General features: G+C 42.5%; 1 long non-coding RNA gene across 1 annotated transcript; it reads left to right on the top strand.

Moving 5' to 3' along the window:
* Positions 1-1,230: 1,230 nt before the first annotated feature.
* LOC115082587 lies at positions 1,231-19,860 on the top strand. The gene is made up of 2 exons (XR_003854202.1): positions 1,231-1,889; positions 14,117-19,860. It is a non-coding gene; the product is annotated as an uncharacterized LOC115082587 (long non-coding RNA).
* Positions 19,861-27,178: the final 7,318 nt, after the last annotated feature.

The following is a 27,178-nucleotide window of genomic DNA, read 5'->3' as shown; positions in this document are numbered from 1 at the left end:
TCTGACACTTCCAGGTTAAAGCACCTTTTAACCTTTTAACCCGTACGCTCTACGGTGTAACACATTATTTATTTCCGCCTATCTTCTTTCCAGCTTGTCGCAAGCTTCCAAGTTCTCTTTCCCTGTTGATTGTAACTTTTTCGACCTTTTTCCCTACCTACTGTTATCTTTCGTTTTGTTACTTAAATTGTTACTCCAGTTTTACCCTTGTTAAATGTAAACCGATCCGATATGGTTACTTACTATGAAGGTCGGTATAAAAAAACTGTTAAATAAATAAATAAATAGTATTTATCTTGCTGTTGGATTCATCTTGTCTATTGATTTTAGTTTGTGTAATTCTGCTCCTGCACCACCATTGTAAGAAATATTAGTCATTTCCATTATACCAAACCAACAATTTTCTATAGTAACATAGTAAATGATAGTATATAAAGACCACAATAGTCCATCCAATCTGCCTAGTAAGTTACTTAGAGTAGTAACTGCCTCTCTGTGCAGGTTATGCTAACTCTTAACAGAAGGCATGGGCGTATCTCTCTCCCCCCCCCCCCCCCCAAAGTGTTAAATGATCCCTGATCATATATCCACTCTAAGCTATTCTACCTTGCTTCCTGATGGTCTTAATTTTTCCCTATTGTCTATTTAGCTATGGCTAGCACAGATGGTGTGGAGCCACTTTCCTATCATAACTAGCTTGCTAATGTAAAGCATGCACAACAAATTTAAACAAAAAAGAAAATTAAGGAAAAGGATTTAAAAAGCAATAAAATGGGCCAGCCCTATAAATGAAGATGTCATGTCAAAATGAAAAAAAAAAATGAATGCAACTAAAATAAAGCCTATAGAACCTAAAAGTCTGACTTAAACTTAAATTTTTACAGGACCATATGGTACAATATTTAGTTTCAAATATGAGACACTGCAAAAAGTTAAAACTGAAAACAATGGAAACACCAACGTGTATTTACAGCAACTTTACTTCAGGCTACCAGAACATGTTAGACCAGAAACAAGAAATACCCACATCAGGCATGTAGCTAACTACAGCATCCGAAAAACACAAAACTCGAAAGAGACAATCAAAACAACAGAGGTTCTGTTTGCATACATAGGTAAATATGAGTCTACTCGTTTCCACTGAAAAGTTTTAATAATAAAAATGTATTTATGTGTTTCCATAAAATGCTGATGGCAGCTACGTCAAAGCTTACCATTAAACAACAGCTCTCCCTCCTCCCCCCACAAATAGGAAGAGATCTTGTAACCTCCATTTCTTTGGGCAGCACAGTGCAGGCCGCGCACCCTGTGCCGAGGACAGAGAGTGATGTAATACTTTTAACCTGCCTGCTTTTCCTCACTGCAGTCCCTACGCACATCCGGGGCCTTGGCGCTCTCTACAGCTTGCTCTCTACTGCCGGGGTGGCTGCCGGCGAGGGCCTGCACGGTGGAGTTTGGGGGCAGGGGGAGGGAAGGTCAGCGGTGGATGGGGGGAAGAAGGAAAAGAAGAAGCAGCAGCAGCGTCGTCGTCGTCGGAGCTAGTGGACGGCGGCAGCAGCGCGTGCCCTCCCTTCAGCCCCCTGTGCGCGCGTGAGGAGCAGTCGAGTGAACGCGCGAGCCCGACCAGCGAGAGAGAGACGAGCGAGTGGGGGTCTCGGTTTTTTTTTTCCCCTCTGCGTGGAGCGAGCTCTCACGGACTCGGCTGATTTTTATTTTTTTCTTGTTGTTGTTGAACCAAAGTGGGGGAGGGGGAAGTGATGAATTCTTGGTCCCCCCTCGACCCAGAGCCGCTCTCCACCGCCGCCTGAATGAACTGAAACAGCCGCGGGTCCGACGTTCGTGCTCTGACGGCGTGTTTCGGAGCAGCTGCTCGAGTTGTTGTTCACTTGGTAAGTTGTCAGTGATGCTGCGCATTGCGGGCTGGAGTTGAAAGGCGGGCGGATGGGGTGCGCCGACGGGCGGGCAGAGCCGCGTACTGGAGGCCGCCGAGGGCCGCGCAGGGCCCAAGGCCTGGTCGGGAGTGCGCTGGAAACAGTAAACAGCAGAGACGGACGGGCGGGCGGGAGAGCTGGAAAAGGAGCAGCGTCGGAGGGCTGGAGCTTTTGAAAAATAGAAACGCGGCCACCAGTTACCTTTCTAAATTATCCCTGGAGGGAATTTTGAGAGCTGTTGAAATTACACTGTGAATCATGTAGTAAAGATGCTAAACTTGACAGGGCGTATGCGAATTTACAAATAATGTTAAAAATGTAACACTAATCCTACTATAGAGTCTTGCGACTTTTTTTGTTCACAATAAATAACAGAGGTCATTTTATTTTCTATTGCTTTTTAACATTTTAATCAGATAAATTGGCGTTAGATTTAGAAGGGTGTTGATTTTGTGTTTGTGTGTGTGCAGAAAATAAATGTGGAGAGCATTTCGTCAGTTGGTTATGTTTACAGCTCTATCATGATGTTTTTAAATCTGCCTTCTTGTTGATCTGGGGTAAAACTTTAGACGGAAAAATAGAACACCCAAACATGAGTAGCGCTGTTTTAAAGTGAGTAAGGTTGGGTTGAACCATTTATGGTATCATTAGTAAAAAAAAAATGTTGCTCGAATGAAATGCTTCATGAAGCCAGATACGACTGAATGACAGCTGCTCTAAAGTTTGGATAGCATGGTTATAAATTGGTTTGACAGAAATAATATCTAGGTGTTGAGCAAAGTCTTTCATATCAGGATATAAAATCTATGTGGTTAAGAGCAACTTAATTTTATTAAAATTAGTTCAATACCCATTTCGAGTTGTAGATCAGCAGTCATAGGATAATGTGACTTTAGAGGGACAGAATGTTCGTTGTGACATTTGTTGGAAAATATGCTATTTATTGAGTTTTAAAACTCAATGTCATACAGAGGATTCATTCTGCAGGTCACACGTATCTGAAGGGAGAGATCGACTTCTATTTTACTCTTGTACTTGTATACTTGGAAGACAGAATCAAAAGCTCTTTTGAGATGGTGGGATTATGGAAATGCTGAAGAAGTCGGGCTGTACTGTGAAATTGCTGTGAGAAACTTGAGGAAGGGTAGGTGTTGAAGCTATTGAAAAGGAAGAGTTGGCCCACACTAAATTGTGACTACTAGAAATGTGAAAGGACATTTAATTCTACCAAATTTAGGTGAGTCTCTGCTTATAGTTGTCTTTAACTTTTAAAATAATAGTTTTGTCTGAAGCTTTCTATAGTTGATCATTTTTTGGAGTAGTAGATTGATCTTTTTCCCTCTATAGTGTTAGTTTCTTCTCCTTGCTATCTATCATGCTTCCTTGTTTCTCCTTTTCCATCTGTGTATCATTCCATGTCTGTGGGGCCTGCCAGGCATTGTTAGTACGGTTTTTTGTTTACATTGCTAGAAATAACATGCTAAAGTTTGATGTAAAAAGATTTTTGCTTATGAGAAGAAAGTTCTTGTATTCGTACATGAGATCTCTTCCTGCTGACACCCAAAAAAAAAAAAAAGAGGCATGGTTATGGGAGTAAGAAGTAAAGTGAACTTTTTTTTTTTACAGTAGCCCGTCTGCATGATCATCTTAATATCAGAACTAAAGGTTTCATGTGCTGTTGTCTATTGCACATGCTGAGAGTTGCCTACCCCTGAACGAACAGGTCTACACATGTAATACACATTGGATAACTTAATGACATTACAGTAGCTTCTTGTACATTTTTTTTCTATCACATCAAGCTGAATCTTGCTGAACTATGTTCAAGTTTGAACAACTTTTAGAATTACTTTTGTGTAAAATTATTTGCTGTGAACCTATCATTTTATCTTAAAAAAAAATTACAAAGCAATCTTTTTACTTATATTCAAATGAAATATGACTTCCCTAAAGTATTTTTAAGGCTATATTTTATTGACATGAGTGTTCTATTATAAGATGTTTTATAGTAGCATAGTAAATGACAGCAGAAAAAGGCCAATTGACCCATCTGTTTTGCCCATTTATTCTGGTCCATATTGCTAAGCGCATCCCAGCAGCCAGTCACAAAAACTTGACTGCTTGCTCCTTATCCAAATCAGTTTTTGGTTCTCTACCTTTCCAGGCAGTTGAGTATACAACTCAGGCATTTGCATTTATAGTAATAATGTAAAAGAGTATCTTAGGTGATTTTATAGCTTATGTTTTTATGTTAATTTTTTTGTTTAAATGTTTTGTCTTAGGAAAGAGTATTGGATGTTCATTTTATTTGAATTTTAAGTAAGTAATTTTTGTATATTCATCGCTTTATCTATTAGGTATTTATTAATTAATAAACTAAACTAAATGTAACTAAATTTCAAGTTTCCATACCCAATCTAGAATCCCTTCAGCCCCTTTTTAACACCCCCTCCCAAACCCTGCAACAATAAAAACTTCCATCAAAACTGATGAGGCAACTTCCCAAATACCAGGCTGACTAGGTCCCCTTGGCCAGTTGATTTCAGGGAATTTGTGATCTGCTAGTACCAGCCTGGCTCTCCCATGGCCTGTTGTCATTAAGGTCACTCATAATTTCAACCCTATTCCTGCCACTGCCTTCCAATTCTGATCCAGATGCCATTACTAATGCTGGCCTTCACTAGTTGGCTTTTTTAGGCTTTATCATCTTCATCTTTGATTCTTATATACTTAATTCAACAATCAGACCCTCTTTCATTTCTTCCCATCATTTTGTCATATTCATTCGACTAGCAAGGCCACTGTTCAAAAATATCATCTCCACCTACTCATTGATATTTGGGTTTTAACCATGGTCTGTCCTTGAAGATTACCCCCAGCTTTCTTGGAAGCCTGATGCAGTTGTACTGATACTGTTAGGGTTGTAACTGCCATTTCATATAGGTTACACCCTGACAGCCCAATGCAGCCCTACCACTGTTGTTGGATTTTAATCAAGCCTGATGCAGTTGTATCTCCACTTTGACAACTGACCTCTATTTTTCTGTCTTTGATCCTCCAAATTTCATATGCTTGATCATATATTCAAGCATTCTCCTTCATTTTTCCGCCCGTCACCCCTCACCCATGTGAGATGATATCTGCCCTTTGCACTGTATTCTGTTTCAAACATATTTAAAGTATGTCAAGGTTTTGGTTGCTACTTCCTCTCCCTGTAGGCTATTCCAGGCATCCAACACCTGCTTGACAAAGAAGTATTTTCCTGTATTTCCTTTGTACTTTCCTTCCTGCAACCTTCCTATTATGACCCCTTGGTCCTTGAATTTCCATTTTTATGGAAGATTTCCACTTCCTGAATTTTATTAAAAGCCTTTCAGGTGAAGCTCCAAGATGGCATCGTGAGAGGACACTCTAAATTTTGCTCTGTATTTGCCTCTGTTATGTTGTCTCTCTCTTTTTTTTTTTTTTTTGTGGTTTTTTTTGTTACCTGTATGGTGAAATGCAAAGGGAAAACTACTAGGGCTTCCCCCTACTCAGCCCCAGCCACTTCTGATGCATCAAGTGGCAATATGCAAGGTTTTTTAGCTTTCTACATTTTTGAGGGCAGGCCCCATTGTCACTGAGGATGAGGAAGCAGTGCGGCAACTAGGGGTGGATGCGGATGTGTCCTGGAATTCTCAGAATTGTCACTGGCTAGCATCAAGGTTCTTGTTAACAGTGCCCCGGATTATGATGCAGGTGAGTCAGTTTAGACCGATGGAATGGCTTCAGAGGCTGCCAATTTGATAGGCTCCAGGAACAGGCAGCAAGAAGCTTGTGGAGACAAGGTTCTGGAGAGTACAGGAGCAGGACTTCTATCTGGGGCTGTTGTTTCTCAGCCCTTGGTGACTATGGCCTTTGTATTATCTCAAGATATGACTGCTGCAGTTCCTGTGATAAGATCATGTATACCCAAGCCCCCTCCTATCACTTTGGATAGCATATGGACTGTCCTATCTTTTGTGAAACAAAAATTCTCTTCTTTAACAGTTATTGCTAATAATATTTATGGCCAAATTCAACCTTGGGAGGCTTCTTTGTTGTCTCACTCTGAACGGATTCAAATTTTGCAACTGACAAAATTTATCTTCTGTTCAGATTTCTTTTGTTCAGGATAAGAATGTTCATTGTAGATTAGAAAACCTGGAAAACTTTGTTAGAATGTTGAATTTGTGTATATGTTTCAGTGGTATCTATGGTATCTTCTGAGTTTTATTTAAAATTTATATGCGGGATGTACTTGGTTTTTCTCAGGGGGTTTTGCCTACTGTTCAAAAGGCTTTTATCTCTGGTAGCCATGGAACTGAGACAAGATACCAGTCATTTTGTGGTTAACCAAAAAGTAGTTTCCTTGGATATTTCAGGAATATTGGAGTCAACTGTAGTGGATGAGCACGTATTAGTGTTCTTTAATTGTTTGCAAGATCATGATCTTTTTCTTAGATTGTATTTCTGTTGTGCTTGTATATTGTTCATGAGGTTCAAAGTTTGGATTTTTCCAGATTTTTGTAGAGCAACTCAAGAGAAGGAAAATAAATTCTTGTTATGCGGAATGAGGTTGTGGTTATGGAAGCTCTTTATCTTTTATGTTTTCATACAATTGTTTGATTATATTGCCTACAGAGAAGTTTTGACTTTTTTTTGAACCCTCTCAACTTTGTTCTTTTATTGATTGAAGGGTCTTAAGAACATAAGAAATTGCCATGCTGGGTCAGACCAAGGGTCCATTAAGCCCAGCATCCTGTTTCCAACAGAGGCCAAACCAGGCCACAAGAACCTGATGCAATTAATAGCAGTGGCTATTCCCTAAGTATAATTGATTAATAGCCATTAATGGACTTTTCCTCCAAGAACTTACCAAACCTTTTTTGAACCCATCTACACTAACTGCATTAACCACATCCTTTGGCAACAAATTCCAGAGCTTTATTGTACGTTGAGTGAAAAAGAATTTTCTCCGACTAGTCTTAAATGTGTTACTTGCTAACTTCATGGAATGCCCCCTAGTCCTTCTATTATTCGAAAGTGTAAATAACCGATTCACATCTACTCGTTCAAGACCTCTCATGATCTTAAAGACCTCTATCATATCCCCCCTCAGCCGTCTCTTCTCCAAGCTGAACAGCCCTAACCTCTTCAGCCTTTCCTCATAGGGGAGCTGTTCCATCCCCTTTATCATTTCGGTTGCCCTTCTCTGTACCTTCTCCATCGCAACTATATCTTTTTTTGAGATGCGGCGACCAGAATTGTACACATTATTCAAGGTACAGTCTCACCATGGAGCGATATAGAGGCATTATGACATTTTCTGTTTTATTGACCATTCCCTTCCTAATAATTCCTAACAAGCGGATTGTGATACATTACAGAGGACCTTGCAAGACTGGAAGATTGGGCGTCCAAATGGCAGATGAAATTTAATGTGGACAAGTGCAAGGTGTTGCATATAGGGAAAAATAACCCATGCTGTAGTTACACAATGTTAGGTTCCATATTAGGAACTACCACCCAGGAAAAAGATCTAGGCATCATAGTGGATAATACTATAAAATCGTCGGCTCAATGTGCTGCAGCAGTCAAAAAAGCAAACAGAATGATTTAACTACTCTGAATAATTTTGTATCATCCGCAAATTTGATGACCTCACTCGTCGAATTCCATTCCAGATCATTTATATATATATATATATATATATATATATATATATATATATATTGAAAAGCACCGGTCCAAGTACAGATCCCTGAGGCACTCCACTGTTTACCCTTTTCTACTGAGAAAATTGACCATTTAATCCTACTCTCTGTTTCCTGTCTTTTAACCAGTTTGTAATCCACGAAAGGACATCGCCTCCTATCCCATGACTTTTTAGTTTTCGTAGAAGCCTCTCATGAGGGACTTTGTCAAACGCCTTCTGAAAATCCAAATATACTATTATCTACCGGTTCACCTTTATCCACATGTTTATTAACCCCTTCAAAAAAAGAAGCAGATTTGTTAGGGAAGACTTCCCTTGGGTAAATCCATGTTGACTGTGTTCCATTAAACCATGTCTTTCTATATGCTCTACGATTTTGATCTTGAGAATAGTTTCCACTATTTTTCCCAGCACTGAAGTCAGGCTCACTGGTCTATAGTTACCCGGATCGCCCCTGGTGCCTTTTTTAAATATTGGGGTTACATTGGCTCCCCTCAAATTTTCAGGTACAATGGATGATTTTAATGATAGGTCACAAATTTTAACTAATAGATCAGAAATTTCATTTTTGAGTTCCTTCAGTACTCTAGGATGCATACCATCCCGTCCAGGTGATTTACCACTCTTTAGTTTGTCAATCTGGCCTACTACATCTTCCAGGTTCACAGTGATTTCATTCAGTTTGTCTGACTCATCACCCCTGAAAACCATCTCCAGAACTAGTATCTCCCCAACATCCTCATTAGTAAACACGGAAGCAAAGAATTCATTTAGTCTTTCTGAAATGGCCTTATCTTCCCTAAGAGCCCCTTTAAACCCTCGGTCATCTAATAGTCCAACCGACTCCCTCATAGGTTTCTTGCTTCGGATATATTTAAAAAAGTTTTTTTATTATGAGTTTTTGCCTCTATGGCCAACTTCATTTCAAATTCTCTCTTCGCCTGTCTTATCAATGTTTTACACTTAACTTGGCAATGCTTATGTTTTATCCTATTTTCTTCCTGATGATTGATGTGTAGGGTTGAAATGGGTTTTGGGCTTATATTCTGGTTATTAATATTATGATGTTATGTCCTCTTGGAAGAAGTTTCCTATTTTTTAATTTCCTTTTTCATCTACTTGTGTTTCTGGGCCACATAAGTTGCCATACTGGGTTAGAGCAAGTGTCCATCAAGCTCAATATCCTGCTTCCAGCAGTAGCTAATCCAGGTCACAAGTACTTGGCAAGATTGCAAACAATAAACAACTAATGCGCAGTGATGAGTAGTGGCTATTCCCCAAGTCTGCTTGGTTAGTAACATTTTATAAACATCTCCTCCAGGAACTTGTTTAAACCCAGCTTCACTAATGACCTTAACCACATCCTCCAACAATAAATTCCAGTGCGTAATTATGCGCAGAGTGAAGGAGAATTGTTTACGATTTGTTGTAAATGTGCTAATTAATTACATCAGGGAGTGTCCCCAAGTCTGTATTTTTTGAAAGAGTAAATTTACAGATTTACATTTATTCATTCTTTTCCACTCATGATTTTATAGACATCTATCATATCGTCTCAGATTTGTTCACCTCATTCATTCCCCTTTCCAAATCATTTATAAATATATTAAAAAGCACCGGACCCAGCACACTCCACTGAGGCACTCCACTCATATATGTATTCATTTAACTGTAGCAATAAGCTCAATTGTGATCTGTTTATTTTTTTCCTCTGAATTTTGATACCTATTGATATAAAAATTGATACCTATTTGATACCTTTACAAGTGTATACTTATATTATTGATAAATGTATAAATAAAAAGTAAAAAAAAAAAAAAAGCCTTTCCAATATTTAAAATTTTCGATTATGTTACCCCATCCCTATTTTCCTCTAGCAAGTACATTTTAAACATCTTAAGTCTTTGTAGGTTTTGTGTTACAGGCCCCATATCATTTTAGTATCTCTTCTCTGAACCATCTCTGTCCTCTCAGTGTTCTTATGAAGGTACAGCATCCAGAACTGAAAGCAAGATGAGGCTTACAATTGACCTCTACAAAGGCAGGATTACCTACTTTTTCTTGATGTTAATGTTCTACTTGTGCAACTAATCATACTGTTAGCTTTTCCAGTTGTTTTATTACATTGATTACCTTGAGGTCATCTGAAATGATTATTCCATGATCTTTCATTTTTGACAGTCTCCAATTTTTGTTGTTCTAACTGATATGTTGTTTGGAGTTTTGTGCCCCAAATGCATGATCTTCCACTTTTTTTTTTTTTTTTTTTTTTTTTTTTTGCAGTAAAGCTCATTTTCCAAACTGTTGTCCATACTTCTAGTTCTTTTTAATTTTTTCCCTTCTTTGCTTGGATGTGTACTCTTACAGATTTTAGTATCATCTGCAAATATATTTTCCCCTCAGGTTCCTCAGCAATCTTAATTGAAATTAACTGGCCCTAGTATCAAGTCCTAGGGACCTCCACTGGTCACTTTGCTTTCTCAAAAGTGAACTTCATTTACCACCACTCTCTGCTGTGGTGCTCAACTAGTTACTCCTGGGGGAATTCTGCGCAAAAAAATTTAAAATTCTGCGCACAAACACTTAAAATTCTGCAAACTTTATATTGGTCAAAATAACACAATTTACATGACAGTCTTTAAGTAATTACATTTTAAATTAATACAGAAAAAATTATTACTTAAAGATGCAGAATTTTAAATATTTTGAGTAGAATTTCCCTAGAAATTCACTGTAAGAGTGTCCCTTCCACGCGCTCTCCCTACTCCCCTGGCCACTTTTCCCTCTCAGGCCCCAACTCCTCCACCTGCCAGTATCTCTCCCTTCTACTTCTAGGCTCAATCCCTTCCACTCTATTGCCAGTCCCAGAGTTTGACCCCGTTCTCTATACTGCCCCTCACCCAGGCTCCCTCTGTCCCTCTCTCACACATATGCTCCCTCTCTCTAATACACATACACACACCCTCATACAGGCTCTCTCACCCTCTCGCACACACACACACATCCCCTCATACAGGGCCCTCTTTCTTGCATACACAACCACATAAGCTCTCTTTCTCTCTCACATATACATCCTCACACAGGCTACCTATGTCTCTTTCTCACGCACCCCTTCACACAGGCTTTGTCTCACACACACACAATCCCTTCACACGGGCTAGCACCCTCACATACACACGATCCCTTTTTCATACACACGAGCTCCCAATCTCTCACACACATACACACTCCTTCACAATCTCCTCATATAGGCTCCCTCTCTCTGAAACCCACACTCAAGCATCCCCCCCGCTCTCTTACCTCCCATGCTCTGTCTCACACCCTCCTGCTCTCTCACCATCCCCTCTCCCTTACCCCCTCCCTTCATATAGGCTCCCTCTCTGAAACCCATATTCAAGATCCCGCCCCCTCTCTTACCTCCCATGCTCTCTCTCTCCCTTCCGTCCTCCACACCTCCTCCCCTCATATAGGCTCCCTCTCTCTGAAACCCACACTCAAGCATTCCCCACCCCCTGCTCTCTTATCTCTCATGCTCTCTCACACTCTTCCCGCTCTCTCCCCCTCTCCTCTCTCTCTCTCTCACACACACACACTCTGTTTGCGGCACACAGGGGCCTTCCATTTTCACCGTGAGTGGACCGCCAGAACTTTCATCTTCGCCGTGAACGGAGCGCGTCACGCCAGGGTCTCCTCTGCTATTTTCTGTGCAGCATTTGCCAGTTCTGCGCAGGGGGGGAATTCTGCGCAAATTCTGCGCCCCGCAGTAGCGCAGAATTCCCCCAGGATTAACTAGTTCCTCACCCAATTTACACCTTTCTAGTTTACTCCCATGCTATCCGGATCGCTTGCCAGTCTTCTGTACAAAACTGTGTCAAAAGCCTTACTGAAGTCCAGGTAGGCAACATTTTACCACACCTCCCTAATCTACCATGTTTTTCATTCCATTGAAGAAAGCAATCAAGTTTGCCTGACAGGATCTCTCCTTTATGAAATCTGGTTATTCAAGGTGCTGCACTACTTTTTTTTCTTTAGTAATGTTTCTGTGGCTTTGCCTACTACTGTTGCCATTTTTGCAGAGTGAGGCTACATCTGTTACCCTCCTGTCTCTTCCAATCTCCCTGTCTGTAAAGACAAGTTGCACAGAGTTATTAGGGGTGCAGTCAGCACTTTCAGTATAAACTATAAAAGTACAAATAGCTTATTTTAAACACTTCCTACGAACAACAATATTCAAACTAATATGGGGTATTAGCGTCTATTAGACTCTGTTGTCCTGCACCAACAAGCTAGATATTCACTATACTTTAGGCAGTAATCATGGGTTTATGTGCTGTTTTAATATGAAGTTTCCTTTAATCCCTTGAATTTTGTTTTTATGTTTTTATATGCAACATTGTGTAACTACAGTACGGGTTATTTTTCCCTATGTGCATCACTTGTATTTGTCCATATTAATTGTCATCTGCCATTTGACTGCCCAGTCTTCTGGTCTTGCAAAGTCCTCCTGCAATTTTTCATAGTCTCCTTGTGAGTTAACAACTCAGAATAATTTTGTATCGCCTCAGATTTGATCATTTCAAAAAGATGGCAGCTACATAAATGAGGGAAAGGCAATGTAATGACCCAAGTAAGAGAGCGAGCTCTGTCTCTAGCAGGTCCCATATTATGGAACTCCATGCCCCTTGACCTTAGACTCCAGAGCAATCATAAACTTTTCAAAACACAGCTCAAAACCTGGCTTTACATACAAGCCTTCAAGAAAGAAAACCGATGCGGGCAGTGAAGTAAAAAGTTATGCGACATAAAGCACCGAATGCTTAATTTCATAAACCCTTACTGAATTATTTCAACATTTTTTTAACTGTAGGCAACCTTCAGGACATATTGCTATGAAACACTTAATCCCCCTAATAAACGCCTTATTGTTACCGAATACTACTAGCACCACCTATGTAAAGTATAACCCATATTTTTTACTGGTGCCCTATTGTAAACCGTTATGATGGTGAATAACTTAATGACGGTATATAAAAACTCTTAAATAAATGTAAATTCACAACTGTGTGCCAAACCAATTGCATTCACTTTTTATATGTTTATTTTTTATTAATTATTTTAGATCTAGAGAACTATAATATAGTTTATCAAGTACCGCATCAGCAAGCCTGTCGGCGTGTCACTGTATGTATTTAAGAGTCCGCCCAGTCTATTCAATCTCTCTCCCCCTCCCCTCTCTCTCTCTCACACACCCTCCAGCTCTCTCTTACCCCCTTACCCTCCTCTCCCCCTCTCCTCTATCTCAGTATGAGAGTGAAAAAGTCTTTTTGGACATTTTCATGAATTATCCTTGTGGAGTTTGATAAAAAATACTTTCTAAATGATTTTTTGAGTTCAAGATATGGTTACAAGGAGGCAAGTCTAATTTTGAAAACAGACCGCAAATGATTGAATAGACCGGGCGGTCTCTTAAATACATACAGAGACACGCTGACAGGCTTGCTGATGCGGTACTTGATAAACTATATTTTAGTTCTCTAGATCTAAATAAAATAATCAAAAAATAAATAACATATAGAAAGTGAATGCAATTGGTTTGGCACACATTTGTGAATTTACATTGCCTTTCCCTTTTTTTGTGACAATTTGTATAACGTGGGAATTTTCTGGTTCTTTTTGCGATTTTGGCTACATAAATGAAGCATGTTGATACATACTCTCTGTCTCTAGCCCCTGACACAGACAATCCGTCGAAATGCTGGCGGTGTCGGGCATTGGGAACGGAGCAGAACATTATTAATAAAGAAGAATACGCAGAAGCATCTCTTTTAGTCGTATATAAGTGGTTATTAATTTTGTCCTGCCAAGAGTTTCTCAACATTATGAGAGAGTATCACATGATTGGACAGTGATCAGTTTGAGTTTTTCAAGTGTCATTTGCATCAAAAAAAATACCAAAAAAAGTAGTTTTACTTGCATATAAAAACACAAAAGCAAAATTCAAGGGGTAAATGGAAACTTAATATTAAAACAGCACACAAGTAAACCCATGATTACAGCCTAATGTATGGTGAATATCTTATCTAGCTGTTTTTGGTACTGGTCATCAGAGAGAACCTAATAAGCACTTTCAGTATTCCAGGGTGAACACCATCAGGCTTGTGGCCTCAATTAGTCTCATTTGTGTAGGCACTTCAGGTACTTCCTCCTCCTCGGTAAATAGGTTTGTTATCATTTCATATTTTAGGTATATTGCTTTATCCTTCTAAATACTAAACAAGTTTATTTGGCATGTTCTTCCATTTGTGAAACCATGTTGTCTGGAATCCCATGCTGTTCTAAGGATCTGCATTATCTTTTTCTTTAATAGCATTTTCATAGTTTTGCCCGCTACTGACAGACTGATGGGCTTGTATCTTTCCACCTTCTCCTCTCTCTCATTTCTATGTAGTATGATCACAGCCACTCTCTTCATGTCCTCCAGAATCTCCCGTCTTCAAGGACAAGTTAAATAGCGCCACAAGGTGTGCTGTAAGTATATTCTTGAGTTTCCATATTGTAGGACAATATGTCTCATGCTGAGCCTGGAGTACCCCCTAGCCATTTGCTTTTCAGGATTTTCACAATGAATATGCATGAGAGAGATCTGCATGCACTACCTTCTTTGTATACCAGTCTGTCTCATGCATATTAATAGTGAATATTCTGAAGACTAGACTTGCTAGACTAGAGTTACTCCAGGACTGACTTTAGAAATATTGTTCTTTGCTGTATGCCATTGGGTCCTATGGCCTTATTCATTCTCATTTTTGTAAGTATTTTATGTACCGCCTCCTAAGTAATTTGATTTATAATTATTTCACATTTATCAGTGCTATTCTTCATCTTAGATCCATAGCTTTCCCTTTCTGTAATCACCAAGCAAAATTACATATTTAAGAGATCTGCCTTTTGCTGGCCTTTTTCTTCATGAATCCCACTTTCTCCTTTAGATATTTTACCTTTTTCCTAAGGATTACTCCTCTTTTTTTTTTTGTTAGTTGAACACAGGCCCAAATGAAGGAGAATATTGCCTCCTTTTGTTTTTCTTGAGAATTCAACCTGTCCTTTTCTGCCTGGGTGTGTGTTTTTTTTTTTAAAGGTAGCCTCTTTGCTTTTACCCTTTTTCATGTAGATAAGCAGCTGAATTAGCCATGGTGTATGAGTACGTCCTCCGTGCCACTGGGTGGCAAAGCTCTCAAAGTCTATTAAAGACTTTTAGCTAGGTACTCCCTCCTTCCTGATTCCTGACAGGATTACCTCAGGCTCCTCAGTCTGAATTTTTCCACGCAACAGTGTGTGCGGAGCTTTTTTCTTCTCCTCTCTTCACATTACAAAACTATAAAAATCTATTTATTTACTCTATTCATCAAAGAAGAAAGGAAACATGGAAAAGAAGTTAAAAAAAAAAATCTATCTCAGCAGCCTGCCCATACAAGATAGTTTCCAACATCTCAGGGCATTCCCTCCCCTCCCGGATGATGATCTCCTCAGTTGACCCCCCGATTCATAGGGCTGGCACTGAGTAGAGGCAGGGGGAGGGCTACAAACAATCTATTTCTATAAGCTGCTAACGGAGACTGGGGGCATGTCCTTACCACTCTCCCGACTGCAAGGCCGCAGTATCCGGCGCTCTGTGACTCCAGACTGTTTCAGAAGCAAGCCTCAATTAAAAAATAAAAAATGAATTCCACACTCTGGCGCCGATGCACGGCCACGAGTGCTGGCACACCACGATGCCAAAACGGGCGCCAGTGCGCCAATGTGTAGACGCTAGTACCAGCGCGCCATTATGTCGACACAGATACAAAGCATCCACTCAAGCGCCGGTGCACCGAGACAAGCGGTCGCCGACGCATCGATGCGTCGATTGGCTGCCAGCATGCTGATGCACCGATGTGGCCACTGGTGCACGCGGCCACGGGTACATTGATGCAGCCGCTGGGTGTGGTTTCCCTTTAAGGGCATAGAGCATGCTCAGTGGGATGCTGTGGCTTTCAAGCAGTCATGCTTAAGGGCAGTTCCTCTACCCAGTAGTTCAAGTAGCTACGCCGGGAAATAGCTGCCCAGAGCCACCAGGAGATTGAGGTAAGGTTTTTCCTCATTTCTGCTCAGACCTAACAAACTCAGCAGACCTGTGCTACCAAAAAAAAAAATGTAGCTGTGCACCAAAGGCCAATGAACTCTGAACAGGATGCAGTCCTCGAGCAGTGAATTTTTTTATTACATTACAAAAGGACAGAGGTGCGCAGGACTCGACAAGCACAATGGTGCATTGCCGCACACGCTAACAAGGCCAAGTCGGTGCGGCTGCAACCTGTCAGCACACTATTGGGCTTACCATTAAGAAGTGTTAAAAAAAAAAAAAAAAAAAAATGAGGGGAACCAACTCACAACCAAATTGAGTACAGGATTCTACAAACATGCTAAATTATTGCTACGAGCACTAGTCTAATCACAGTTACTCCGCAAGTGCTGTGCGTACTCACGCACCAATGCCGCCGTTGCCTACCAACACCAAGGCGTATATAAAAAAAAAAAAAAAAAGACTATTATAAACACCAGTTGCATCCCACTTCCACGCATGTGGCTGCGGGGCATCTTAGAGATGGGAAGGTTCCTGTTGAACCAATAACCTACCTCAACTCCCAATGCACTGAATTGAGAAAAAATAAAACAACAAAACTCCCTTGTTGGATCCTCCAACATTTTTCTAGCATTGACTAGAGGTTCGACTGGAAAATTCGTTTTATTTTTCCACACTAACGTTCCCCTTCCATCTCGCTCCAGGGTAGATGATGCAAACGTCGCGTGCTACAGGATTCGTTCCAATAATTTGCCAACTGAGAATACATCAGTGGATGATTTTGCAAAAAAATAAATAAATATATATATATAGATAGAAACAAAAAGGGTAAAGTATTTCTTCGAAAGGGCTCACAACCCCCCATGCTAACCACAAACAGCATGTCTTGATACTCAACAGGCTCAAAGAACCGCATTTTCTAACAAGCCTCGCCTCTATACCTTAACCTCAAGTAAAGGTGAAAGCACTTCCTGAATTCCATTTGTTCTTTTTTTCCGTAACTTGGAAATCTCGTTAAGACTTCAGCAAATACCTTGGCAGCTAACCACCTTTCATGGTTAAGATTGGGCGCCATAACGGAAAAGGTGTAATGACAACTGACCATATTACCAGATCGTCCAGTCAAAATTTTTAGAAGATCACTTAATCGATAACGGTCAAACGTCCATCTTCTCATATCAATATTCAACCTCTGCCCTCTACAGAGGATTAATAAAAAAAAAAAAAAAAAAAAGGGAAAGGTAAATAACCTTCAAGCTTACTTCCCTTGTGAGTGCCGTCTTATCGGCCATCGAGGGAGCAAGCTAATCATCTACAAGCACCTCATCTGCGTCCTAGCATGCCATGCCAGCCTTGACATTCTACGGATCCTTCACCTCCAAAGCCCAGTTGGGTCTTTACAAATAATAAAGCTGCCCTCATTGCCTTGGGGGAGCAAAATTACCCACTTATTTACCAATGTGAACTCACATTATATTAACTCGTGGTGTTAAAAAAAAAATAAATTAATAATAATAATAGATATGGACTGCTTCTCTCAGAACCATTCTTCAGTCCTTCACCTCGGGGATCACACTGCCTGTGCAGCATATCGATACACGCCAGTAGCTGATGCTACCTCGTTTTTCCACAGAGGTAACCATTCGGCCATACAAGATTCTTCTATACGGCCTTACTTTTCCCACAAAGTTTCACCAAAGGCTGGGACCTGATGTTGCTGCACCATTCGTCGTTAGACGAAATATTATTCCTCCTATCTAACGATAGTTTCCTTGTGCCATCCATTTCAATACTATCAAGCGGAGGACTTTGCGGGCAATTCTTGCCTAGGCAATCTAGGACTTCTAATCCACTTAAAAAAAAAAAAAATTTTTTAAAAGAAATCAACATTGCAGTCTATTCAAACTGCAATTCATAAGAGCCTACATTGCAACCTTCAGGACAAGGTGTTTCTACCTCGCCTAACAGTATTAACTCTCTCATCAGATTTGAACTCTACCTCATAGTGTTACACGAACAACCCGCCAGACCATAACTGTTCTGGGACATCTACAGCAGCCACCTCAATGGTTCCGCATACGCGCTTGCATATCCGCCACGTCCAGTGCGGACTCGGACACGAATGGGCTCCTTTTTCTCTACATTCATTGGCCACTCACATCCTTGGCCTGCGAAAAAAAAAAAAAAGGTGATGAACTCACAAGGGTTGCTACTTCCGTTGACATTTCACCAGGAGTCGCCTCTACCTTCCATGTGACATCAAATACTACTTACCACAGCATTTGAACGATTTCAGACACAGGCTCTATCGTCTTCCTACAATCACATACTGCATGAAATCCTTCAGGATTCCCTACAAAAAAAAAAAAATAGCCAGGGCTCACACGGAGTCTGACTTCCATTGTTTTAAAAAAAAAAAAAAAAAAAGAAGGGTTTCCGACTCCTCGATCCTCTACGATAAGGCAGTGCAGAGACTGGATCAACCTCATTGAACATCCATCTCACTTCATTCGATTACCTGCCCAGTACTGGCGACTACAGACCAGACAAACGCCATATTGCTTCGCTCCCACAAGGGAAAACAAATAGCAAATGTAACTTAAGACATACTCTCACTAAGGCATCTCACTACAGTGTATCTCTTGCAACACCGTACAACGGGAAAAGGAAGAACTTTATTCGTTTTCTCTGCGCTCACTTGGACTTCTGGCATCTTTTCTTACCGATGGGTCTCAATGCATATTTATACATTCCCTCCGATGCCATTCATCTCTCGAACTCCAGAGATGCATAGAAGGCCGAACGAATCGACCTTATCGCAGATATGTATAACAAGTGCATCTGTTTATTATCGCGCCAACATAGCCAACACGTCTAGGGTACAGTTTACCTACGACGGCTTTCGATCCGCAACCCAATTCTCCTGGACGCAGCTCATAGCTTCTCCCCTAGGACGAGAAATCCTCCTCTCCACACCTTCCTGTACCTTATGGCATGGAGTTTGACGAGCACATTTCTCTACGTTTTTTTCTCCCATCCTCAAGACAACTCTCCATCACATTCCAGTAACAGGAAGGTTGTCCTGCTGGGCTTCTGAGTGTTCATCAACAGGTATAGCCCCTTAACTGGCCACCTGGCTGACTTTTGTCCTACCTCCAGCTGCAAGGCAGCAAGGGCATAATAACTCCTCGCTACAAATTCCTGTAACCATCATTATGGCTTATCACCTACATTTAGAGGAAGAACCTCTTTCATGTTATTCCTTGGTATACATATTCATGTAGGACCTGTTGCACCTACGTTCACCTTGCACACCACAAATGCGTAGCGCATTACCATGGATCTTGAACAGCTAATGCTTTCTTCCTTTACATCTCTACATACTTGTCACCTTCGATATCTCTCATAGAAGGTGCTTTTCCTGGTCGATTTAACTCCTACAAGAAGACCAAGTAAATTGCAAGCATTGGTTCACTATCTATTTTTCTTCAATTTCACCACGACAGGGTGACCTTGCGCACTTACACAAATTTTTCTATTAACGGTAATATGCAGTTCTGCATTAACCAAATCATCACTTTACCCATGTTTCATCCAAGCCTATTGCAATTATCAATAAGGCAAGGTGACATACCTTTGAAATACACGTGCGCTGGTATACTACAAAAAAATGCACTTTTATCACCCAATCGACCCTGCCATTTATTTCTTCGTCAATCCAAAACTCACAAGGGCGCACAACTTTATCCAAAGAGATATACAATTATTTCCTTTTTCAGCGATGATAAAACATCGCACACGTTATCTGCGACCCTAAGGGCACATCATGTGCATGAGGTGATAACCTCGATTGCCTCTCTCTCCAACAACTGCCTCTTATGTCCATCTGTGAAGCGGCGACATGATCATCGCTACACATTTTTTACATCCCACCAGTGTCTGCACAATCAGACAGTGGATGATCCTTTGCGGTGGACTCTCCTACAGAAGTGCAAAAATTCCAAACAAATACAGCCTTCATAGGAACTGTCCTCCACTATTTTCGTATTGAGCAAAAAAAAAAAAAAAAATTTTTTTAAATGACACTGACTGCTCAATACATAAGTTGGGGACTTCCAAACAGCATGGCTAATTCTGCTGCTTATCTACGTGAAAAGAGCAAGTTTGCTTACCGTAAATGGTGTTTTCTGTAGATAGCAGATGAATTAGCCATGCTGACCCGCCCGCCTCCCTGGATAGTTCTAGCACACCTACCTTGCTTCAGTACTAACTGAGGAGCCTGAGGTAATCCTGTCAGGATACAGGAGGGAGGGAGTACCTAGCTAAAAGTCTGTAATAGACTTTGAGAGCTCTGCCACCTAGTGGCATGGAGGACATACCCATACAGCATGGCTAATTCATCTGCTATCTCACACAGTTTACGGTAAGCAAACTTGCTTTTCTGTTACATCTTTAGAAAACCATATTGGCTCTCATGTTTCTTTTGTTAACTTATCAAACACAGAGATTTGTTGCCTTCTCAATGCACCCTTCTATTGCCAACCAAAGTTCCTTTGTACCCTTCAGCTCATGGAATCCCTGTAGAGCCTTTTCAGCGTTATCACTTATTCTCTTGAAGTTAGCTTTCCTGATATCAGTTCAGGTGGCCAAATCATAACTGTTCAGAGAAAATCTGAATTTTAAAATAATTTTTATAAACATTATCCTTACAGATAATGTTTACAAATATACATTTTACTAAACTTGAGGTGAAGAAGGGTATGTTCAACCACCTAGCAAATCTCTTGTTGCACTTAATACATTTCAGTATTGTGTGTCTATATTTCTGTATGTTACTTTTAACTTAAAAGTAATCTAGAATTTGGTGTTGGATAATTTCAATTGCAAAATGTTTAATGGAAAATCTGTATGAAACTTATATGTATGTTAAATGTAAGCTCAGTAGACTTTACATAAAGAGCTTTTATTTGAACAAAAATGAGCAGCCGTGCATTTGGGATGCAGAAACGTAGGGGGGCATTCCATAGGGGCCATCAGACAGGTAGATCATATTTGACTACCAGAAGAGAGACAAACAATGTGATAAGCAGTCGTGAGAGCCAGTGGATTGTAGTAGTGCATAAACTGAGGTGTAAACATAGAAAAAGGAGGTAATCATTGCCTGTAAGAAAAAAGTGGCAAGACATATTGGGGGTAATTTTATAACAGGCTGCCAAAATTAGGTAGCAAAATCATGTGTAAGTTACACTAATTTTCAGCGTGCCTTAACGCACATGCAGTGGCTATAGAAAGTCTGTCACCTTCCAAAATGTTCCCTTTTTGTTATAGCCTGGAAATAAGATGCATTAAACTAGTGTTAGTTGTGGGGTAGGATGTGTGGATGCATGCAACAGTCATGTGAAAATTATATTCAAGAATTCCTTAGAAAATGAAATAGAAATAAAAAAACAAACAGGGAATAGCTTGGTTGGATAAATGTCTCTTCCCCCCCCCCCCCCCCCCTTGTAGCAATCCTAAATACTTAAAGCTGGGTAATGCATTTTTCAAAGCAAAGCCCAACCATGAGTATTGCGTGTGCTGGCTGCAACAGGCCCCCTGCTCAGCCCTCTCACCTTCCTTTGCCAAATCCAGCGTCTAGTTCCATGTCTATGGCGGCGGTGGGCTGCTGGGTCCGTCCTTGGGCCACCCCTGATGCTCCAGCTACTGCAACAGGCCTCTGTGCTCTGCGACGGGTCTCTCCGAGTGGCCCATGGAGAGACGCCGCCAATCAGTGCCGTGCTCCTCCCTAGGCATGCATGCGAGCATCACACCTGTTTATGAAGGGCCAGCGGTGGGAACTTGGCTGTGGCCCCGGATGATGATGTCGCTGAAGCTCTGGTATATAAGGCCGGGCTCAGCTCCTGATAGTCGCTTTTGCAACAGGTCTCCACTCTGGTCATGTACTTCGTTGTCTCCTGGTGATTCTCCTGCGTTCCTGATCCCTGCGAGTTCCTGTTCTCCTTCGTTCCTGACTCCTTGCTTTCCTTCGGATTGACTTCCTGGACCCGACCTCTGCTTCGTCTGACCGCACCATTGATCTTCTCCCGGACCTGAACTCTGCTTCGTCTGACCACGCCATTGATCTTCTCCCAGATCCGACCTCTGCTTTGCCTGACTATGCTTTTGACCTTCTCCTAGCTCAGACTTCAGCCTTGCCTTGCCACTGCTCCTTGATTGCCGCCGGCCCTGACTCCAGCTTGCTCTACGATGCCTCTACAGTCTACGTCCTGGACTTGGCTTATTCAGGCTTCGGCCTGTTCTTGCTCGGGGGGCCCCCCTGTCTGACTTCGGTTCTATTGGTGCCTGGGTCTCCGGGACTCCGCCTCGTCCAGTACAGACTTCCTAGCTTTGTTGTTGCTGCCTCTGGGCTGAGCTCTCTACTCTTCCATCGACAACGACATACGGAGGCCCACCTAAGCCCAGCCGGCCCCGGTACCTAAAGGCTTAGCCCGCAGGAAACGAGGGCTGATATTGGTGAAGCGCCAGCTGGCCTCCGTCTATCAGCCCACGCCGCCTGCTGACCGTGGGAACCCGTAGGATCCTTCTTAGGGTAGCGTCAACTCCACTTGGTCCAAGGGTCCACCTCCGGTGCAACAATGAGCGCCAAGGAACTGTCAAAAGAACTCTGGGTCAGAGTCATGGAAAGGCACAGATCTGGGGCTAGGTGGTCAAAGAATTGCAAAGTTCTTGAATATCCCTCAGAGCACAGTCAAGATAACATGTGGAAGGTGTATGGTATTACCAAGATTCTGCCTAGATCAGGCTGTTCCTCCAAACTGGATGACAAAGCAAAAAGGAGACAGATTCAGGGAGCAATGGCAACTTTGAAAGAGCTACAAGCTTACATGGCTAAGATTGGTCAAAGTGTGCATGTGATAATGGTATTGCAAGCACTCCACAAATCTGGCCTGTATGGAAGGGTGGCAAAAAGGAAGCCTAACTTGAATCCCATTTGATGTAAGCAAAGAAACACAAGAGGGATGTTTTATTTTCTCCCAGGACAAGAAGATGGTCATCCTCGCACTACTCCTGGGGGAATTCTGCGCAAAAAAATTAAAATTCTGCAAACTTTATATTGGTCAAAATAACACAATTTACATGACAGTCTTTAAGTAATTACATTTTAAATTAAAACAGAAAAAAGTTATTATCCCAGGACAAGCAGGATGCTAGTCCTCACATATGGGTGAAATTAGTAATGGAGCCCTATGTACGGAAAACTTCTGTAAAAGTTTCTATGAAACTTTTGACTGGCACCAGAGTGCCTACTGAGCATGCCCAGCATGCCATGATATTCCCTGCCACAGGGGTCTCCCTTTAGTCTTCTTTTTTCCGCGAAGCAGTTAGCCTCGCGGATCTTAGGAGTCCTGTGGGATTCTCCACAATATTTTCCTTACGGGAAACTTAGAAAAACTTAGCCGCATAGGGTCTCCCTTCAGTAGTCATCAGGGTAAGTTTTTCGTTTGATTCACGGTTCCGTTCCGTTCCGTTTTTCATAAAAATTTTTTGTACCTGAGTCAAGGCTGTCGACAGCTGTCCGGCCACAAAATGGCTACAGGATTCAAAAAATGTCCAAAATGCGCAAGAAATATGTCGATCACAGACCCTCATCAGGACTGTGTCCTCTGCCTTGGAGAAGGCCATGACGTGAGAAATTGTTCCCTTTGCGCTACGATGACCTCGAAAGGTCGACGTCTTAGGCTCGACAAGATGGAACAGTTGTTTAAAATACAGCTAGTTACTGTTCCATCTACTTCCACACAATCTTCTCCGGCTGGGTCGATTAGGAAGGTCGTCCTAAAAAAACGTCAGTCTAAGGAATCAGGAGACGCTCCATTCTCCTCCCCCTCTCCATCGTCTAGAGCGTCCACATCGAGCAGCGAAAAAGGGCGCGAAAAAGATAAACATCGCCATCGGCATCGCAGGCTGCACACAGCAACCACCGCCCCGATACCCGGCGAGCCATCGGCGGAGGACGGGACACCGATTAAGAAAGCCCGGCTCCAAAGTAAGGCTTCTGAGCCACCAACAGGCCAACCCTCGCCGATTCCGGCGGAAGGAATCGTACCTCCTCAGGGCCCTGAGGTTGTACTACTATCGCCGCCACCGCCTCCCCCCATGGGTGCTCTGTTCACATCATCCATGCGGGCGGAACTTGACAGTTACATACGTCAAGCGGTTAAGGATGCCTTTATCGAGGCGATGCCACGGCCTTCCACTCCGGTTCTGCCATCGACACCGGTCATAGGAGGATCTCCGGTCCCATCACCGATACCTTCAATACCGATGCCGAGGAAATCACCGCTCTCCTCGATGGCGCCGATTCCATCACCGGTTCTACCTAGGCCGCAACCACCGGTTCCAGCACTGCCGATTCCCCGGTTACCATCGATTCCACCACGGCCATCGACCCCGATGGCACCGTCGATGCCTTCTCAAGAATCCATTTTTCAACCATTAATGGACAAGCTGGACTCACTGATCCATTGCTTCTCATCTTTACCACAACCTATAGATGTAGATGAGAATCAAGAGCCATTACCAGGTCCCTCGGGTGTCATGCCACCCCTTAGACCTCAGACTCCACTATCCGAAATTCCAGCTAAGCCTACTAGGCCGTTGGAGTACCCTCTGGAGGATAGTGACCAAGAATTCTCCTCGGATGAAGATCTCCTTTCTGAGCCTTCTCCGCCAAAAGATAGAAGAAAGTCACCGCCAGAGGATCTGTCTTTCTCCAACTTTATTAAAGAAATGTCTCAAACAATTCCTTTCTCCCTCATTTCTGAAGTAGACAGCAGGCAAAAAACCTTGGAGGTGCTTCAATTCGTGGATCCTCCCAAGGAAATTCTTGCTATTCCTGTTCACGAAGTATTACAAGAACTTATGTACAGGATATGGGAACACCCTGGGTCGGTGGCAGCTGTTAATAAGCGGGCGGATGCCACTTATCTAGTGCAACCCATCCCGGGGTTCCAAAAAACTCAACTACCACACCAATCAGTGGTGGTTGAGTCGGCTCAAAAGAAAGCCAAAAGATTAAAGCAACACGCCTCCATACCTCCTGGAAAGGATAACAGGTTCTTGGACAATCTTGGCCGGAAGATCTTCCAAGCTGCTATGCTGGTATCTAGGATAAATTCATACCAGCTTTTTATGAATCAATACCAGCGTGACCTATGGAAACAAGTTGAATCCCTGTCTCATCAGTTACCTGACCATCTTCAGGAAGGATTTCAAAACCTCGTACATAAAGGCCTAGAGGCAGGAAAACACGAGGTTCGGGCCACGTATGATTCATTTGAGACAGCATCCAGATTGTCTGCATCCGGAATAACAGCTAGAAGATGGGCCTGGCTTAAATCTTCAGAGCTGAGACCAGAGGTACAGGAGCGCTTGGCGGACCTGCCTTGTTTAGGGGAAAACCTCTTTGGCGATAAAGTCAAGGAGGCGGTGGCCACCATCAAAGACCACACAGAAACCCTCGAACAGCTTTCTCAGCTGCCCCAAGAGGTACATCAACCTTCAAGGAGGCCTCCAAGAAGGGAACAAAGAAAGCCATATTACCGCCCTAGGCGGTATTATCCACCAGTAGCCAGGCCCAGACAACAAAGACCTGCTCAACGGTCTCAGCCTCGCCAAAGAACTGTTAGGCCTCAGCAGCCTCCGCCTGCGGCGTCCACTTCCGGATTTTGAAGTACAACCAGAGGGCATGAGTCATTCCCAAAATCCTTATCCACAAGTACCTGTCGGAGGCCGAGTTGCTCACCATCTTCAAACTTGGACCTCCATCACTACAGACCAATGGGTACTCTCAATCATATCTCAAGGGGACCACTTGGACTTCCTCACTGTGCCAAGAGACAATCCCCCTATTCCGTCTTGGACAGTGTCTCATCATTACACAATCCTGCAAGCAGAATTATCTACCCTCCTGACTGCCAGGGCCATCGAAAGAGTTCCCAGGCCTCAGTGGGGCAGAGGATTCTACTCCCGATATTTCCTCATTCCAAAGAAAACCGGGGGTCTGCGTCCTATCCTGGACCTCAGAAATCTCAACAAATTTTTAAAGAAGGAAAATTCAGGATGGTGTCCTTAGGCACCATGCTACCTCTTCTTCAAAAAGGAGATTGGCTCTGCTCTCTGGATCTTCAAGACGCTTACGCTCACATTCCCATTTTTCCACCTCATCGACAGTACCTGCGATTTCTGGTACAAGGTCAACACTTCCAATACAGGGTGCTACCATTCGGCCTTGCATCAGCACCTCGAGTATTCACAAAATGTCTAGCAGTAGCGGTGGCACATCTTCACAAGCAAAAAGTGCATGTGTTCCCCTACTTAGACGATTGGCTCATCAAGAGTCATACACAGAGCGGAGCTGTCACTTCTCTCCATCTCACAATAAGATTGCTTCACTCCTTGGGATTTCTCATCAATTACGACAAATCCCATCTCACACCATCTCACCAGTTGCAGTTCATAGGTGCAGATCTCAACACCATCACAGCAAAGGCCTTTCTTCCGAAAGACCGGGCTCAAACACTCGTTCTCCTGGCACACTCTATTTGCAATCAATATACAGTCACAGCTCATCAGTGCCTCATCCTACTCGGACACATGGCCTCAACAGTTCACGTCACTCCCATGGCCAGACTGACCATGCGACTAATGCAATGGACACTCAAATCTCAATGGATTCAAGCCACTCAGCCACTGTCCACTCACATTCAGATAACACCAGATCTGAAGTTTTCCCTTCTCTGGTGGACATCACCGATCAACTTGCTCAAAGGCCTACCTTTCCAGCAGCCAGTTCCACAAGTGACTTTAACTACAGATGCGTCCACCTTGGGATGGGGAGCGCACATTGCTCATCTGAAAACACAGGGCAAGTGGACAAAGCAAGAAGCCTCTTTTCAGATAAATTTCCTGGAGCTTCGAGCTATACGCTATGCTCTATATGCATTCAAGGACTGCCTTTCACACAAGACTGTTCTGATCCAAACGGACAACACAGTAGCCATGTGGTACATCAACAAGCAGGGGGGTACGGGCTCGTACCTCCTTTGTCAGGAAGCAGCCCAAATATGGGACTGGGCCCTAGCACACTCAATTCTACTACGGGCAACCTACCTAGCAGGCATCCACAACACAGTAGCGGATCGCCTCAGTCGTCACTTCCAACCACACGAGTGGTCTCTAGACCCGACACTGGCAGCCAAGATCTTCCAACGCTGGGGTCAACCATCAATAGATCTATTTGCATCCCATCTGAACTACAAAATGAGCAATTACTGCTCTCTCCTCTCGCAGCAGAACAGCTTACCAAGAGACGCGTTTGCCCGCCAT

Source organism: Rhinatrema bivittatum, unplaced genomic scaffold, assembly GCF_901001135.1.
Source record: "Rhinatrema bivittatum unplaced genomic scaffold, aRhiBiv1.1, whole genome shotgun sequence".
Lineage (NCBI taxonomy): Eukaryota > Metazoa > Chordata > Amphibia > Gymnophiona > Rhinatrematidae > Rhinatrema > Rhinatrema bivittatum.
This window is presented reverse-complemented; position numbering and strand designations above follow the sequence as displayed.